General features: G+C 44.1%; 1 protein-coding gene across 2 annotated transcripts in view; it reads right to left on the minus strand.

The window, feature by feature from the left end:
• Positions 1-19,717, minus strand: part of SMCHD1 (structural maintenance of chromosomes flexible hinge domain containing 1) — a 3,133,956-nt gene that overhangs the window by 1,843,535 nt on the left and 1,270,704 nt on the right. The window lies entirely within an intron of this gene.

The following is a 19,717-nucleotide window of genomic DNA, read 5'->3' on the forward strand; positions in this document are numbered from 1 at the left end:
TCATCTTATCAATAAAATAAATCCTCTGGTGATTTGTAACCGATATTCAAATATATCCTGACTGCTGTGACCATAGATCTGTTCCAATGGCAAACAAGGGATTTTGACTGATCAATACAAATAACATGATTGTGGGGCGGTGTGGGAAGGTTTGTGACATCACAAACTGTTACTACGAATTGGTTCCAAGAAATGTTTAATCCAATAAGTGTCAGGCAAGGTAAAAACTTCCATAAGGGTCTGACGTATCTTCACCATCCAGCTCCTGTGACCTGCCCCAAAAATTTAACTAAAATGTTGTATGGTGATTTTGTAATTCATGTTTAAAAAGCATAGCCGCAGTGGGCGATGTCAAGCTTATTTCATATCCACAGAGCTGTCTGAACTGTAGCACCCAGCTGTGTGGATGCAATCCATTTGCGTTACTTCCTGTTTGGTGGACGCTCTTTCTTGGATTACTTTTTCTTCCCTGGGACTACTTTTGACGTAGGTTCCCTTAGCGAGCTGAGGGTATGATTACCGTACTCCTGGGGCGTGGGGCAGGCCGGCTGAGACCAATTCGTAGTACATTCATGAGGACGTCCCGAAGATGACAAGTATGCAAAGGTTGACCTGGTCCTGAGGGACGTCCATGCTCAAAGGGAGGTGCAGGCTTTGGGGGAAGACTTGTAGTATTCGTAGATATTAGTTCCACCCATCTGATAGGGAAAGGGTGTGTGGGGGCTCATCTATAGTAGAATAGATTATTGTGTAGACGGTAACAGACTTCCATTAAATGGAGTAGTGTGGGATTGCAGGCGAATGTAGAGTTGCATAATTTTTTCTTTTTACTATGGGGTTTGAGATAAGAGATTATTGAGGTAAGCGCTGGTAATTATTGAGGTAAGCGCTGGTAATTGTTGAGGAGCGCATGCAGTAGATTAGAAATATTGTGGTAAAGTATCGGTTGAGGTGGAAGTTCTGGCCTGGGATTGTCGCTGTAAATAGTGATGCTTAGTGATTGTAAAGTAATGTGGGTGCCCGAGGGGGAGGTGCCAGTAATTGTATAATAAACTAGATAAGGTTGTACAAAGAATTGTGTGGGCCTGTGGAGAGGGCCATTGTATTTTTGTTTGTGTGATTGGGGTTGGGTGGAAGTGTGTGATGTAAGGGGTGGGAGGGTGTTTGAGTATACATGGTTGTGGCTAATGTTTATTTTCTGTTAATAATTTAGCGACTTGTACAAGTGAAACAATTGTGATTGTGCTTTTTTGGCAAATTGAGAGGGAAGCTAAATTGCACAAGGGTATCAGGGAGGCATTGAAAACTGTGGTAAGTAAGTTGGAGTGGAAATAAGGGGGAAAACTGGGGTTGACTGTGTTTACGGGGCAGCATCATCTCTTTAATGAGGCCTGTAAGTATTCCAGCCATCTGCTGGGACTTCTCACGAGTGGTACATTTTTTTCGAAGAACTGCTACTCATATGCCAGGGAGGTGAAATCTGGAGCTGTGGGTAGTGTGGGCTGTGTCCTTCTGGTCCTCTGCCTGGCTTGCATCTAACTTGACAGACAATGAAGGTACCAGATAAGGTACCAGATATGCCGCACTACAAGACATCCGAGGTGTGTGCATCAGCGACCGCCCAACCCTAAGAGCGAAGTCCTGCCTTGGCGTGAAGGGGGTACTGCCCTGTGTAATGTCAGGTTGGAATGGGTGCGTTTCTTCACGTTGCGCCATTTTGTCCACTGGAGTCGCTATCTTTTCTGGCTTAGCAGGAAAGCACAGGAACTCCTTGTCCGATGACATACCCGCCCGAGCAGGCACTTGTTTGCCCTTGAGCGCTGCCAGGTACTCATTTGCACGTCAGGTACAGACCTGGAAAGCTTGTGCCCAGTAGTGCCCTTGCGTAATGGAGACCCCGCTCGGGCCTAGACCTCAGTGTTAGAATAATGCCCCTCAGGAGTATTGCCAGTATCAGAACCTTGCAGTCCGTCAGTCTTGAACACAGAAGGATCCTTTGACCCCTCGGCCCAAAGACCGGTAGCTTGTGGAGCCTCGGGCCCTGACTGGTACAAGGATCTGTATGATCCCTACTGCTTGGGGGTATCCCTGGGAAAGGAATCGCCCTTGCGGGGTGTCTTGGTGAATAAAGTATTTACCTTAGGCCCCGACTTCCTGCGTATGTATTCTTTTAGCTGCTCTGGCAGCAATCTTTAAAAAATTATCCTACCTGGCGAGACAATTCTTTAATGTGACGGGGTGAGTGCGTCGCAAGCAGAACAGCCCTCCCAGCAGTGATCTTCACCTAAGCACAGGAGGTAGAGCGAGTGCAAATCCAACGCCAGGAACACCACATCACAGGAAGGGCACCAAAAGAAGCACCCCTGGACGACATGCACCAGGGAGGTGAGAAACCGGAGGCCGGTGAAAATGTAGACATTTGAAGAAAAAATATGGAAAACCAAGTCTCCTGGGGAATAGCTGGCACGTGGTATTAGAAGGGAAAAGGCCTCAACCACTAGTGCAATGAAGTAGGTCCGCCAAGGAAGAGGATTGAGGTAAGGCGCCATAGGGCGGAGTCAGCAGAGCGCAGGCTCCTGACGCCACGCCTCTGCGTGCAGCTAAATTTAAAGGGTAAAGGCTTTTTTTATGTGAAAAAAGGTTCTGTTCCCGTCCCAAGCAATGGACGCCCCATGCATTATGGAGGAAAGGGGACGGGATGTAGGAGTATACTAAAGTATCATTTCCAATGCAAGCAGAACACAGCAAGGCAGTGTTTTCGAGAATGGTGAGGAGGAAGAGGAATGGTCGACAGGGATGTTAGAGAATATATTCACATATTTATTGACGGCATATAAAAAAGGTACCAAACTGAAGAGTAGACCAAATATTTTAGCCTTATGGAAGTTGTATGAAGAGAAAAAAACAAAATAGAGGTGGGGAAAGTACTGATCTGGTGGTGCCGTCCACCGCACTGCCCCCTCCCTATAGGCTGTACCCTACGCGTAAGCCTGAAGCGAGGTAGAAAAACCCACGATGGCTGTCCCCAAAATGGCACAAGCCATAAATACCAGAGACTGGGACCACGACTGCAGAGAGAATAGCAGCAAGTAACAAGAAGTACCTAGTTGACATAGAAAAAAGTGCAGTGGCAATTGGAAACAAAGTTCAAGGCAGCAAAGGATGAGACAGAGAAGGTGATTCGAAAACGGGAAGAGGAGCCAGGGCCGGCAATAACATCAGGGGTCTGGATGTCCGGAAAGATGTTTAAAGTAAATAAAAAGACATCGGATGAAGAGGTCTCTGCGGGGTCCAAAGTGGACCCCGAGGACACAGACTAAGACGGAGGACTGGGGAGTGAGAAAGGGGGTATGTGGGAAGAAGAGGAATAGGATGCAGACAAAGAAAAGGAGAGGGAGGAAGAGAGAAGAAGGATATGAGAGAGCGAGAAAAGGAGAAAGAAAGAATGGGAGGGCGGCAGGGACTGGTCCCAGACTTTCAGAAACAGGACAGGAAGGATGGCAGTGGTACCGCCGCAAAAGGCGGGGCTGCCCCAGCGCTGCGGTCACAACTGCTCCTGTTATAGAAGGCCTGGGGAGGAGATGCAGTATATACCATGGCAGAGCATGGAAACAATTTGATGTGTAGATTACCATCCCTCACAGCGGGGGAAGGCAAATGGATATATAAGCTTGAGAAAGAGACCGCAGGGATTACCCTGGCGATCAGCAGTATGAAGAGCCTATTTGAGGTTTATTGGGTGAGCAGGGGACAAAATATTGTAACAGGCGGGATATGGCAGACCTAAATTGAGAAGTAACATTCACAATGGTGCCCCCTTCAATAACTGCTGGGCACACATTTGGAAAGTGTTGAGGACTATGTACCCAGACACATCAGACATGCGTGTCATTTTGGCACACAAAATAAAACCTGACAAAGAACCTGCAGAATATATACAAGATGAACCAAGAGATGTGGACATTAGAAGCACGACAATCATGGGGCATGAACATACCAATATTTTATCAGATATTACTCAGGGGTCTCCCCATGGATATGCAAGTATCCTTAGAGAAGGTGGTCGGGATTGAGGCAAAGAGGTGGCCAGAGGTATAGACCCACATTGTGCATTTTTGCAAAAGGAAACGGGAAAGAGCGAATGTTAAGGTAGACAATGCAGTCAAGGCAAAGGCGAAATTGTGCAAAAGAAATTAGCAAAAATATACATGGAAAAGCTGTACATACAAACATTATTCTAGGGCAGCTTGACGTAGCCCCACCCAACAAGGGGGCGGGGGGATTCCCGTAGGGGGCGTGCCACAGGGTTGGGTATATTCATACATTCATTTTGTCATTTGTTATGACACCTTTAACCATATTTTGGTCCCAACGTGCTTGGATACTGTGAACAACTTAATTGAACAATAATAACCGTCACGTTTTGTATACCGTTAAGTGTGCTTTTCAATCTGATTTGGAAAGGCTGCAGTAAGCAAGTGCTGCGCAGTCGTGGTCTTGCACTGTTGGATGTGCCGTCTGTCAAGTGGGCCTTGCTTGGCAGACAAGAGCATAGGGAAAGTGAGGCCACATTAGTAAATGCAGCTTTGCTGCTGTGACCGCTCTCTCTGTGATCAGTAGAGTCGGGTCAAAGATCAGCCGACTTTGCGCAACTTGTGTTGAAATCTGCCCAGTGCCTGAACCTTTGCGTTCCCATGCAAAGCTGGTAACGATGAGCTGACTGGCTCTATAAGCAAACCAGAGACTCCAATTCATAGACTCCGCCAGACATGGATTTCATGGGCAAACTAGAACAAAGTTATTTTGTTTCAGGCATTATTTATTTGAAAGGCAGCATACAGATTTTAAACGTTTTCACACAGTCATGCTGCTCCGTGCTACAGGTCACATCTTCTATAGTGATTGTCCCGATTTTCAATTTGCAATTAGCAAGACCATAGGAACATCACGAGGGTGAGCTGAGGGCCTGAACTGAAAGTGAGCATGTTATTTTTCCTTTTGTTTGTATGTAAACAAATGTAATTAAATGTTCAGTGACTTGCAAAACAGTGGAGCCAGGAGCCCTTTGCTTGGCAACCACTCAGCCAGCAGGAGCAGAAATGTATGGATTAAGCCTGGTCCGGCATCATGTGCCATTAGTTCAGTAAGTTAAGGTCCTACTGCACTGAGCAAACACACATTGGAACAGCTCTTGCTCTGGCTGTGCAAATGTGCAAATTAAAAAAAAAAAAAAAAAAAAGGACGGCCAGTGAAGTCATGCATATCAAATTACTCTCCCCAAGGTTTACATTCAAGGAACTTAAGTTTCTCATGGTCATAGATCGGATAGCCATCCTGTTCTGTTTTAGCTTAGAATTCTGGGTTTTGTAGTTTTCCCACCAATTTGAAAGATGGGGAACTACACATCCCAGAATTCAAAGGGGGGAATGAACTGGATGCCTTTTTGATAAATGTCCACAAACAACTTTTAGTCTGTAGACCAGGCATGGACTGGCCTTTAGGGCAACAGGCCCATGGTCAAACCAAAAATGAGAAATGCTTGTGTGGGCCAGTTTTTTATGCCCCTGTCCGACCCTGCTGTAGACTGTGTGAACAGTGGGCCTATCAGTGATTTCTGGTAGTAAATAAACTGCCCCCCACTGTCCTGTGTAGATTTGCACATTGGCACTAGAGTTGTTGCTTCGCTTGATCCTTCACCTACCTGCCTTCTACATATGGCACTATACGCAAGCAGGCAGGACAGATTCTACATTCAATTTGAAGTATCTAGAGCAACGGGGGTGAAATATTTCTTAGGTCTATTCTCAATTTGTGACACCACCCATGAAAGCATTCCTCCCGCTGAACTCGCATCACAAGGGTCCTAATGCACTGAGACCTGGGGAAACCGGTAATGATGGGGCTGTGATGAGGTGGTGGTCTAGGCCATATTTGTGTCGATGTGTATTTTAACTGTCATTTTCAAAGTATTATTTTTGCCACTATCTTTAAAAAGGTAAATTAACATGTATTGCAAGATTCAAGTACCAATGACAACAATCTCCTCCTTCTAACAAAAGTTCCACTAGCAAACAAATATCCTCCTTTTGGGTGACGTTTTCCACTTTTCACTTCATGAAAAATAGCCACAATGGCAATCCTGGCCATGATGTTTTGTCAATCCCAAAAGGAAGATTTGTCACAGTTCAGAGAAAATGCAATATCCGCTGTTAATGGTACACAGTTCTTGTAAATACGGTTTATACAGTCAAAATGAGACATTTGTCAGGATGATGCTTTGCTAGTGCTACTTCAACAATTTTCTTCTTAGTTTACAATGGTAACAGTCACTTTTGTCCCTCAGTAGTTTACCTTGGCCTTGCCAACTGCAATATATCATCTACTGTCAACCAAATGTACCTCGGAATTACTTTGGACTACTGCCACTACTTCAAGGACTTTTAAAAAGACTGGCAATACTTTAACCTCATCAGGTAGGCTAGGCACTCTTTCTTCAAACTGTACTCTTCAAAGAGGCAGCCTCTTAGCCTTTCTTGTCTGTCAACAATGATGGCCCGCGTTTGCCTTAAGACAACCCTCTTTCCAGTCTTCACAATCTTGGGCATTACAGGTTGCAACTATTTTAAAACTGTTCTTCCCAAGGAGCCAATTCTCCTTCCCCAATTTCACCTGCAACTTTCTTACACGTTTTCAGCCCACCAATTATCCAGAAGCCTTGGTGCCACTCTCTTAGCCGCAGCTAACAGTGATATACTTGTGGGTTCATGCCAATGAACTGTTAACTTCACAGTATTGCTGGATTGGTTTAAACTCAGTGAAAGGTTCAGCAGAACCATTAATAAGGGGTACCTCTTGGCTTTAGGCAATGTTTGTTCTCTTCTGTCTTTTATACTCGTTTGGATGAAAGGTAAACCACTTATAAATAAAGTATAAGCATCAGTCCTTCAGGAGAAACCACAATTAGGCACTCAAACCCAATCTATGATGTATTTTTCAAGCTTTTAAAAGGTTGTTCAGGCCTCATTGGGGAAATCACAATAAGGTACACATGACCATTCATAAATCTAGTATTCCCATAGTAAAGATTTAACTTCAATAATGTCAGCGTTAAGTGTTCCGTGATGGTCTTCGCAGAGTTCCCTTCTCTTAATTAAGGACACACGTGCAGTCTTTGAACAATTATAGGCTTCGGTTAACAGAACAATGGGTTTAACAGCATTAGCTTCTTACGTGATTAATAAGACTTACTTTATACGCGCGTGTTACATTTCCATTCTTCAAGGGGTTTTGAATACAGCGGTTCAATTCTACTCGCTGAAGGTCTAACACGAATGGCAAAGGAGATGGTTACTGTTACCAGCAAGGCTTCAGCAATGCTTTAAAATGCCATGTTTCAATCATCGGCTTCTGAAGCATTGCCTCTGCAGGTCACATTGCTTCCCCAACTACAACTTCTACTACTTCTGCTTGCTGAGGACCCTCACCCTTCTCCTGAACAGGTGTCTCCAGACCGGCCATACGTCTTGCGAGTGCCTCTTGCCTCGATATTCGACACGCCAGCAGCTCGGCAACCATAGCAATCAGGCTCAAATGGGGAAAATAGTTTCTCCAGCATGTCTTACGCTTTGCAGACTCTGTACTTCAGAGTTTGGGAGGACAGGACTCTCTCAGAACATGCAGGTGAAATCTGCTGGCTCCTTGTTCTTGTTCCGGGGTCCCTCTCGTGCGCCCACCTCTGCTTGGTTTGCGAGCCTCATGTCTTCCTTCTGCTTCTACTGCCACACCCTGCACTCCAACCAATGTTCCAGCTCCTTCCACTCCCTGAGGGGCCATTTATGCCTCCCAGGTTCAGTAATAACTTTCAGGTGGGGGCTAAAAGCCTTAATTGCCCGACTACTGTGATGTAAAATGTAATTTGTGTAGATATTCTTAACAGGTTTCCTCTTTCATGTTAAAAGGGAAGGCGGTGTGAATTAATTTTAATTGGTACCCGGCGAGGGACAATCAGATTGTAACAATCAATCTGATTGGCCCTCGCCAGGGTTTTACCCGACCGGGAATCCCTCTCCCGACGTTCCTTTCCGTTGTCCCCGGCAGCGGGGTTGGTTGTGGCGGCCGCCAGCCAATGAGGAGGCTCGGGACAGGGTAATCCCCGCTCCAAGCCACCACACGGCTGGAGGCTGCCATCTTCCCCCACTGGGGAATCAAGTAAGTGTTTTACCTCTCCCTGCGGCCCCCCCCCCCAATCCAAACAATCCCTTCTCTGCCCTCCCAACCCCACTTACCTTCTTTTTGGTCCAATTTAGGAGCGGACACGCTGGAAACCCCAGCGCATCTGCTCCCGATAGGCCGTCATGGAAAGGAAGAAGGGACTACACGTAGTACAATCTTTCCACTCCATGGCGGCCATTTTCTTTGATTATATTTTTCTATTTTTTGAATGCCTGCCATGGAAAGGGAGAAGAGACTACATGTAGTCCCTTCTCCCTTTCCAAGGCGGCCATTTCATTTTTTTATCTTTTTCCATTCATGCTGAATGGATGCCATGGAAAGGGAAAATGGACTCAGTTTTCCCTCCCAAGTGGCACTTTCTTGTCATTTTGTCATTCATTCTTGCGGGCCGGGGTACTAATAGCAATAAGCCCCTCGACGCAGGGGCATCTCGAGTCAGGTAATGCCCCGGGTCGACGATACACACTTTGTTCATACAGCGCAAGTGATCAGAAATACACTGTTACACAATGCAGTCCATTTAAACAAATGGAAGACATTTAGTTATTGATACACTATTCTTTGTTTTGCTGAATTACCACAATTATACTGCAAGCCTCACCTCTGAGGAAAGCAAGGACACACAGGACGCTGAACAAAGTCAGTATCGCATTAAAAGAACTGCGAACACAGTAGAGCATCGACATCATGGCAAATATACCAGGCCCAGCGATTTTCCTTCCCCATGGATGTGGTGAACCAAGAATTAAATGGAGGGAATGGAAGGAGGATTTCTTGAAATTCACCTTGGCTGTATATGATACCAACTATTCAGTGGACAGGAAAGATGCCTGTTGTTTCACGGTCTTGGACATGGCGGACAGAAGTGTTAAAAAGGTTACGAGACGCACCACAAGAAGGTCTCATGCTCAATGCATGTGATATCAGCATTTTCAAATTAGACAAACATTTCGAAGTCAAAGAAAATAATATTTCAGCAAGATACAAGTTTGCCACTAGAGAGCAAAGAAAGGACGAGTCAATTGAAGAGTTTCTAAGAGCTCTAACGGGTCTGGTTGTAAAGTGCCAATTCAAAGACTGTTGTAAGGAAGAACACTTGAGAGATCAACTCATGAGAAAATTCATGGAAGATAAGATTCGAGAAGAACTATGGAAAGAAAAAGATCCAGACTTTGACAGGGCTATTGAGAAAGCTAAGAACGTAGAACATACCTCCATCTGTATTAAGGAATTAGCCCAAAAAGGGAGAACCTATGAAATTGAAAAAAAGAATTCCTCAGAAGGAACAGAGGCTAGGTTTTTCATGAGCTAAAAGAATACAGGGAGGGTTATAACTCTCAATAAGAAGAGTGCAGAAGAATTCAGTTTCCGTGGAAGAGGTCTTCAAACGTACAACAGAGGAGAAACATCAAGCTTTCAAGCACATAGAGGAACATTTACAGGGTGCAATTATAGAGGAGGTGGTGGATGCGACAGATGGGGCAATATCAATAATTATGCCAGAAACAGAGTGTATGGCCAGATTTGTGGAATGTAGAGAATGTGGTAGAAGGGGACACATTTCTGTAAAAGTGGTAAAATGGGATATTTTGAAGTGGATGGTGAGGAGGATGACGGTGAAGTGTGTGATGAGTTCACTATCATACAAAATGGTTCAATATCATACAAGTGATTGATGCTGTCTGGGCAATGGGTGAAATCAAAGGCAGGAAGCCCATAGCCATTATTGGTATAAATGGGACTGGAATTGAAATGTTAGTGAACAGTGGGGCAGATTACACGTTGATAAGTAAGGACACTTGGTTAAATAGGGAATGTTGAGTTGCGCAGAGCAAAACCAATGTCACGCTCACATTCAGAGTAAAGATTCACCAAAGATCAGAGCAAGTTTTGTAAATATGCAATGGTTTAATGAGGCCATAGGTTAGGCTCTAGAATGCAGCCGATAGGTGTTTCGACCAACTGGCATCCTCAATGCCGCCATTTATACAATGATTGTGCAAACAAGGTAAACATGATTTTTATGACAACAAACAAATTAAATTACAAAAATAATAAAGTGTACAGCAACATGTAACGGAAGATGTAACACAAATTATAAATGAAATAACAGATCACAGCAATAGCATTTTGCAAATCAACAAACATGAACATTACATACCAGTTATAGTTAATGTGCAGTCGGGTTGGGCGAAGAGAGCAAAATACACAGGAACGGGAACAAAAAGTCCAGCTAATCGCTACATTTGAATCAGTTACTGTTGGAGTGATATATTAACAAAGCTGCACACAGCTGTAATCATTGGTTCCTATTTACACCATACTCGGTGTCTTAGCGTGCCATTGCATTATCTGACCCCGGCTAACCTTGCAAGTAACGTCACCATCCCTTGTAATATATCAAAGTTATTAATTAATCATAATGGGTTCCAACCCATGGAGTGAGTTGAATGTCTAAGTGGTAACTTTGGTGAATCCAGAGAAACGTGTGCTTTATACCTTAAATTGTTGCACTCCGTCATTAAGGATAAGTTCATAACGGCCGTTGTGATATTAGAGGCATCCATTTGCCAAGATTACACCATAATATTTAGGTGGTATTAGTTAGAGAAAATAAAACTCATGTCCATATAACCGGAGCAGGAATATGGAACACAAGACATCTACCAAGAACTCTGGGTGCAACCAGCTCATTTTCAAATGCAAAAATAAAACCCAAGTCTAAATTTACACCTCAAATGACAACTGAAAACTTTATTGATCCCTTCCATCAAGCTGTGATTAAAGATATTCACCAATACTTGGACAAGAAAGGGCACGTGCTATCCAGAACTAAGTTTAACTTGAGTAGGAATGAACAATTAGCATTGGATAACCTCTCCAAAGACAAAAGAATCGTCATTAAGGAAACTGATAAGGGAGGTGATATCATCATAACAAATACCATAGACTATCCTACAATGGCAAATCTGCATCTAGAGATTCCAAGATGCTATAAGAAGCTACTCTGCAACCCAACAAAGACAATCGTTAAGGTATTACAACTTATGCTGAACAGGTGGCATACATCAGGCCACCTTACGGATGATGAAGTCTTTTCTCAACAACGGTGAACCTGTGGTTGCCACAATGTACTTTTTACCAAAGATTCACAAACCATATGAGAGACTGCCGGGAGTACGTCCCATAATGAGTGGGATAGGCTGTGCCACAGAAGGCTTATCGCAATACATTGACTATGCCATTAAACGACATGTAGAGACTCTCCCATCTTATATCACAGACAGCACCGAAAGTCTTGCAGATCCTAGCGGATTTTCCATGTGTGATGGCTACCTACTAGGCACTATGGATGTATCGGCTCTGTACACTTCAATTGAATATGACCTGGGATTGCAAATAATAGATTACAATTATCAGGATTTTTTTCAATGACACATATTATGCCCAAACTAGGAGTAGCAATGGAGGCAAAATATGCATCATCCTTAGCCAATTTGTTTATGGACAAATATGAACAAACAGATGCACTACTCAATAATGATCTATGAAAAGTGTAATATTGTGGAAACAATATATTGACGATTGTTTTTGTAACTCGGAATGGCACGTCAGGGCTTTGACAACTATTTACGTTACCTAAATGAGAACACCTATGTTATCACATTGACAGGACAGTGCAGTGAGACTAGGATTGACTTTCTGGATCTACATATTTATATAGAACAACAACAACTACATACAAGGACATATCAGAAACCCACAGAGGTCAATTGCATACTGTATACGGATAGCTGTCACCGGAGATCCACAGTGGCCAATATACCATCTGGTGCATTCTACAGGGCGGGACGCAATTGCAATTAAAAATAATCTTATAAAAGAGAATGCCAACTTCTCACAGCAAGATTTAGAGAAAGGCGCTATCCACTAACACCACTCAGGACGTCGCTTAAGAGAACACGCAACTTAGATCGGGACGCCACGACTGAAGACGAAATCAACAAAAGATACCTAATAAAACAATAGATATTATCCTACGATATTCAAAAGATACATATGATCTTTACCAACTAGCGCACAGACATTGACACATTTTGTGTCTATATCCTGATTTGAAGGAGGACATTACCACAAAACCAAAATGTATTTACACACAGGCTCCAACGATTAAGAATATTTTGTGTTCATCCTTCCTTGAAGTTGGCACTCTAGATACTGAAGGCGGGAGTGACTGGCTGAGGATTCGGTCAGGATACCACAAGTGCGGTACTTGCAGCATGTGCCGGTACGCTCATGCCGATTGCAACTCATTTGAACAATCAAATGGTTCTGAAACTGTAATCGGAGCCTTTATCAATTGTAGATCTACTTATGTGGTATATGTGTTAGGGAGAATTCTCTGTAAAGGCTAATTTCCCAAACCTAGTGAGTCCCCCAGCAGCTTTGCTGGATTTTTGGGGTTTATTTTTTTCTCCTGCTAAGAGTGAGACTCTTTTCCTCCCACTCCCACTCTTAGACATGATTTGAGGTGTTCCTTTGACTTTGTATGTGTTCTACGGGCTATGGGGTCCTTTACCCCATAGGGCTTCATGTGTTTTTGGTATGTGGGTTACACAACACCCTCCGTGCCGTAACCCAGGGGTGTCGTAGCGACCCCCAAACATAGACTCCATACCCTGGGACTGACTACCGTCTCCCAGGGCATGTAAAGTCACCATTGGCTTTACTAGTCTCAAATTGTGAACAGAACCAGTACAAACCATCCTATTGTGGACGTACTGGTCGGGGCAATTCGATTGCCCCGGGGTCTGTTGTTCGAGGGGGCACTGTCCAGTCCCCCCCGACCGAGTTTTGGCTGGTGGCAGTGGATACTACTTTTTAAATAAATTCACTGGTTGGTATTTTTTGCCGAAACTTGGTTCCAAAATGCCATTTGTGTTCGCTTCTGTGACTCCAACCCAAGTCGAGCCCTTTGTTCCACTTTTTGGCGAGCTTCTCCACAGAAGCCTCCAAAAGTGGTGCCACTCTGTCTGGGTACCATAGGGGGTGTGGGAGGGGTTTTAGGCACCCCCACTCTTGTGTGTTTGGCCCAAGTGGTGAGCCGCCCGGCTCACCACTTAGCATGCTTGATTGACAGCTAGGCTGAATGAATGGGGATTTTCTGCATAAAAGCAGGGCTTTGGGGACTGGAACTTCAGAACTCGCCACAGGACCTAAAGAATCCGAGGAGGGAGAAGCCGAGCCAACCTGCAACGACAACACCACCGGTGGAGCCCTAATGAACCATCTCACCACTTTTCCCGACGACAGAGGAGATCTCCATCCTGGAGAGTCTTCTTCCTTTGACTGGTGGGGATAACCAGTTTGCCCATCTTTTCGCCTTCCTGGACCATCTCGTGTCCGCCTTGCCCGTGTCAAGCACCCTGGCAACCGGAATACCACGGTTTACCACTACCGCGAAGAAAAGGGTGGTACCTTGTAACCGGGAAACTCCACGGCTGGTTTCTTCCCTGGCAGTGCAACGACCTTCACCTTTCCTCCATGTCGAGACCTCCTCTTCCTCTGGACGAAACACAGACTTGCACCCGCTGCCAGGAACAACTGCCCCCGCTGGAACGTTCTTCCCACTTCAGGTACTGTGTCCCGCCTGGCTTCCCTTGTGACAGATCGTTCGGGGTGACAGTACATCCTCGACTTTCTAACCTGGGCTAGCCTGGGACCCGTTAACTAACTTTTCATGACTTGATCTCAATCTTTTGTGAACTTTCTACAAAGACTCTTTGGGCATAACCCCACTGTGTGATCCTGGACACATTTCGCTTGCTCTCTCTAAGAGTGGGCCTGGCATTAAGTTCCCTTAGGGACCACTGCAAAATATTTAAGACTACAGGTGTTTGGCAATAAACCCACTTGGTGGCAGTCTGTACCACACAGATTCACTTGGTAGCTGTGGATGGTTTGTACTGGTTTCTGTTCATAATTTGGGACTAGTAAAGCCAATGGTGACTTTACATGCCCTGGGAGACAGTAGTCAGTCCCAGGGTATGGAGTCTATGTTTGGGGGTCGCTACGACACCCTTGTGTTACTGCATGGAGGGTGTTGTGTACCCCCTAAGGGCAATCCAGACGTGGACCCCTTGCTCACTGTTCTTAGAGAGGCAGCAGTTTCACCTCACTGATGATGCCCAACAAGGCTGAAACATGTGTATGGGGTTACTGATGGTACTCTTGTTCAGAGGAGAATTGCCTAGCATTTCGGCGCTGGACTGCCCCTGGGCAGGACAAAGGCTGATATGCGGGGAAATGTCTTCTCTGTGAAAAGGACAGTGAGCTAAAGACTTGGTAGAGTCTCTCCCAGGGGTTATTCACCCAAGAACAGGTCATTGGGCTGTGTTCGTGCTGGTAGAGAGATTCCCAGACCCCCCTTTGTTTGCATAAAGTGCATGCAACACAGACCTTTAGGCACTGCTCACATTTAGAATTGCTGGCAGGCAGAAAGAGAGGCATTTTAGCTTGGAGAGAATGAGTGTAACCATGGATATGTGTACGTCATTGAATAGTATAACCAGAGGTGAGGAGACTGAAGTTTTTAGATGTAGATGGAGATGACTTGGAGAGAGACGTTTGGTTGGCATGAGATCAAGAGGCGAATGAAAGGAAGTTGCCAATGAGGGAGAAGTGTTTTTGGTGCAGCAGAATCCAATAGCTTTGGGATTTCAGAAGCTTGGGGAAACATTCTGAGCCAAACTGATGAGATCGACCTGGCAAGGACCTGGCAGAAAGAGGCCTGGCCCTAACTGACTGGCTGGCTGGTTGCAGAGTTAGCGGGAGAGGAGAGACAGAGCAAAACAAGAAAAGGGGAGTATTGCTGAATAAGACACGTGCATGGGGAATTACAACAGACACTCACACAGCGCTATAGATGGGGTAATCAGACAGGGTTTGTCTTAAGAGAGAGTGTGAAGTATGGTGTGGAATGGAGAGGAATGGTGTGGCTATTAGATTGCTTTCATTAGAAGCCTGTAAGGCTTACAGTTATTGCATTACTGGTAGATTTGCACCAAAAGCATAAAAGGTGCAAATTCGAGATTTGCATTATAGTAGTGTTTGTATCATGCATTGCTATGTATGAATAAAAGTATTTCTATTGTTGAATCAATTCATGTGTTTTCTTTGTGTCTTATGTTAATATGTCCTTTGGAGTAAGATAGGAGTAACAGTGATACCGGAGGAACTGACCGAAAGGAAGGTTTCTTCTCAGACTTGTAGGGTGAAACTGTACAACGCTGCCTGGCTACAATCTCCAGTCAGCACGTTTGGCTACCAAATTGACGAACAGGGGCTACCCGAAACGCATAGTCAAACAAGCACGTAAGCTAGCCAGGAACATCCCGCGAGAAGTCACTCTGGAACATCATGCCAAACAGAATGAGCCTGCCGATAAAATAACTGCGGTATTGCGTTTCTCGCCATTAACCAACAGAATTAAGAAAGAGGTCCTGAAGTTATGGCCCATCCTAAATGTTGGTACCCAGAATCTGGACATACCGAGGTTTGCCATTAAAAGAAGGAAGAATCTACGAAATTCCCTTGCGCACTCCTACAAAGACACAGAGCCCAAGTTGAATACCCTGTTGGGAAAAAAAATCAAGCGACAGGCCACACTCCCTGCGGGGCATGCAATGTATGTCCCAGCACCAAGATATCCACCTCTATTGACATAGGCTGGCACTTCCCATGGACCCAAAAGACCCTAACCAACTGCAACAGCTGCAATGTGATTTATATCATCACATGCCCATGCAACAAGTGCTATGTAGGTATGACGACACGCCCAACAAAAACACGCCTTGCTGAGCACAGATCCTGCACACGCACAAAGAAAATCACAGCACCCATGGTGGAACACTTTGTGGCACAGAAACACACGCCATCAAATTTCACATGGACAATCATCGAGAAGTGGCCACACCAACGAGGGGAGGCAACATCCACAATCTGCTCTTCAGACGAGAACAATTGTGGATTTTCCAGTTTGGGCTCAATGAAGCCACTAGCTGGCAAACTTTGGCCACCCTGTGAATACCTCATCATTGGCCGTTGTTTGGGGTAGCCTCCCTCCAACCTGGATGACCTGTATTTTTGCATCCTTTGCATCTGTGGCATATTTCTCCATCACCACTGCTACCCCGCAACCCACTGAATTGTCCCCATGTGTCCCCATTGTGCCTCTCTTTCCACGCCATTGAATCACATGAGGTTTCACTTGTTGGCGATGCATAACGCCACATGTAGTAGGGCCCCTGAATTGACACCCGGGTAGAAACAATTGTCTGCCTTCATTTTGCTTTTAATTTTGCTTTTGCCTGTTCGGGTCGATTTCGACCACTGGGCCTGACCCTGTGATGGCCGCCGGCACTCCCGAATGGGCCGGCCATGTTGGATTTACGATCACGTGACCATTGACGCCACAGTGGGGCTGCGAGCCGCGGCGATGAAAACTCTCGCGCACGGCTCGCAGGACCACTACAGACACTTTGCTGAAGGTAAGCGCACGTCTGAGGCTTGGCGCGCGGCTAGTCACTCCCCCCACACGTGGGGTCGAGAGAAACGCACGCAAGCCTCCGTGCGAATGAAGGAAATAATCTAGTTAGTATACTTGCAGAGTTTACAAGCTGCCACGCTTAGCGTGTAGCCCAAACAGTGATCATTGCTCAATCTGGTTAAAACTAATACATGATTTACACCATTTGCTTTCCTCACTCGATGTATCTGTGATTGGAGGTGACATTATATATTTGTGTCTGGCCCCTAGGTCTCAGGCTGCCCCACCCTCCGCGTAGGAAGCCATTCTACCACCGTAGAGGGTAAGCATTTACCACTCTCATTGCTAAAACCGACATTACAGTATTTTACATGTTGCCCACAAAATAGTATGCAGTGTGTACATTGATATCTGTTCCATCTCTCACCCCTCCCTCCTGTCATCCCTACAGGGAGAGGAGCAGAATTGATACAGACAACGCTGTTTAATGTGAATTAAAATAGGCTACACAGCGCATTAGAGACGAATTGGAAAGCCCAGTTAGCTAAGCTGGTCCCTTGTAACCTTTTCCACTCGACAAACTGATTTTTTCAGTGTGACTACGAGCAATGGGTGTGTAGAAAGATTTAATAGGACACTCATGGATGGAATATGCGTGGCTGTGCAATTTGGTGATTATTGGATTAAGGAAATGAGTCGGAGAGTATTTCAGTATAGGAACACACCCCATCCGGCAAATGGTGTCACAGCCTTCAAACTGATGCGTGGTCGGAAGCCAAACACCCTGTTGATACCTGGATGGATGGGACGTGCGAAAATTGTGAAGGTTGAAATTCAGTCAGTGAAAGAGAAGGTGAGACAAAGGGGTGAGCAGAGTAAAAGGTGGTATGATGTGAGACATGGTTGTAGTTTGAGGAATGTCAAGAAAGGGGATGAGTTAAAGATAAAACTCCCACGGTGGACCAGAAAAACAGATAATAAATTCTCCAAAACCAAGAAAGTGTTAAATGATCTTGGTAATGCAGTTCGGCTGGAGAAGTCTGGAATAAGGAATGTGTTGTGAAAATTTAATTTGTGTAGATATCCTTAACAAGTTTCCTCTTTCATGTTCAAATGGGAGGAGGTGTGAAGCAAAATGTAATTTGTGTAGATATTCTTAACCAGTGTTAGGAAGTCTTATCACATAAATAAGTCATAACGCGATGTGATGATATAACTAATAAGTTTATTGGGAGGAGCCCCCAGGAGGCCAACCTTCATAGATCAGACATCTTTGTGTATAGTTCTAATTGACTCTAGAACCATACACAAAGCTGTGGTCAAGGTTACAGAACATATATACATCATGAATAAAATCTATGTACATGAATCTTTTTGTTGTATTCAACATCATAACATCTTCCCTTCTATTATTAATCAACAAAGGTTTTGTGCATATTGTCGATAGTATCAATAATATTTAACACTTATAACAACTATAAATATATATATTTTTTTACTTGAAGAATCATTAAAAAGGATACATATATTTGGTCTTGAATGTATGGTTAGTCACGTTACTTCCAAGTCTTTGTTATAGAAAGTTCTTAATTATTTTCAATAATATACATATAGTGTTGTTTGTAATTCAACACTCTTTTCCTGGATCTTGAAGAGAAACAATTATCCTCACATGTTTCCTCATGTGGTTCTCTATTTGTTAATTTTTCTTGTGTATTTCCTTTGTTCCTAAATCTTGGGTCATTGAACCTATCCTTAGACATTTCTCCATTTACATTTTGTTCTCTTTCATTTCTCAATACTTCCTCTTCCCTTGCCAAGATTACATCATTACAAGACCATCTTTTACCATCTTCTAGCATTACCGACTTCTTTGAACAATCCATTACTCTCTGGGGAGGACGGACCCTTGACTCTCCTTTCATCACTCGTTTGGGTTCTTTTACTCTAACTCAATCACCCTTCTCAATTTTACTCTCTTGAACGTGTTTTTGTTTGTCATAATAGTTTTTATATACTTCTTGTTTTCTCTTTACTTTGTTAACAATTTCTTCCAAGTTTATTTCCTTATTTCTCCTCTTTGTTATCCAGGCAGGTCTAAGTCTGTTCGTAGCAATTCTTTCTCTCATTAAAGTGAATGTTTCTTCCTCAGTTACTGAGTGTGGGGGTAACCTTATATGTGTCGAGTGCTTCCTTGAGCGTCTCTTTCCACGGTAGTTTGTCGATGACTGCTAACTGAATAATTCATTTTATGAAACGATTCATCCTTTCTACCAATCTGTTCCCCATGGGATGGTATAAGTGTTGTATTGTGCTTAATGGCTCTTTATTTTAAAAAATGTTGAACTTCATGTGACATGAATTGGGCTCCATTGTCAGATATCAATTCCTGAGGCTCACCTTCCCTGTTAAAAATGTCTTCTAAAAACCTTATGACCTTCATAGCTGATATTGATTCTTCAATAATTCCACATTCCACCCATTTGGATGTATAATCAACTAATACAATAAAGTAAACTTTTTGTGGTCCCAGGGTTTCATACGGCCCAGCTTTATCAATCGCCAGCTTTGTCCAAACTGTACTAGGTATTTCTATTGGCTGCAATGGTGTGATATGTGTTGATTTACTTTAATCACTTACTGCACTCGCTGTACAATCTCTGACCATAGTTTCCAGTTCGCCCCACATATTAGGCCACCAGTAAGCTTCTCTCACTCTTCTTTTAGTTAGATTCCTTCCTACATGGCCTTCATGTGCAATTTTCATAATTTTCTCCCTCATAGTTACTGGAGGTATTATCCGATCTCCACGATAAATACATGCATTGTCACTTGTCAATTGATCCTTTATTTTCTCCCAGGATTTAATGTTCTCTTCAATGTCTTTCCAGCCATTTTCAATAGCTTTCCTTAATAGTTTTCGTTCCATGTCTTGTT

Source organism: Ambystoma mexicanum, chromosome 5q, assembly GCF_040938575.1.
Source record: "Ambystoma mexicanum isolate Mex_15411 chromosome 5q, UKY_AmexF1_1, whole genome shotgun sequence".
Lineage (NCBI taxonomy): Eukaryota > Metazoa > Chordata > Amphibia > Caudata > Ambystomatidae > Ambystoma > Ambystoma mexicanum.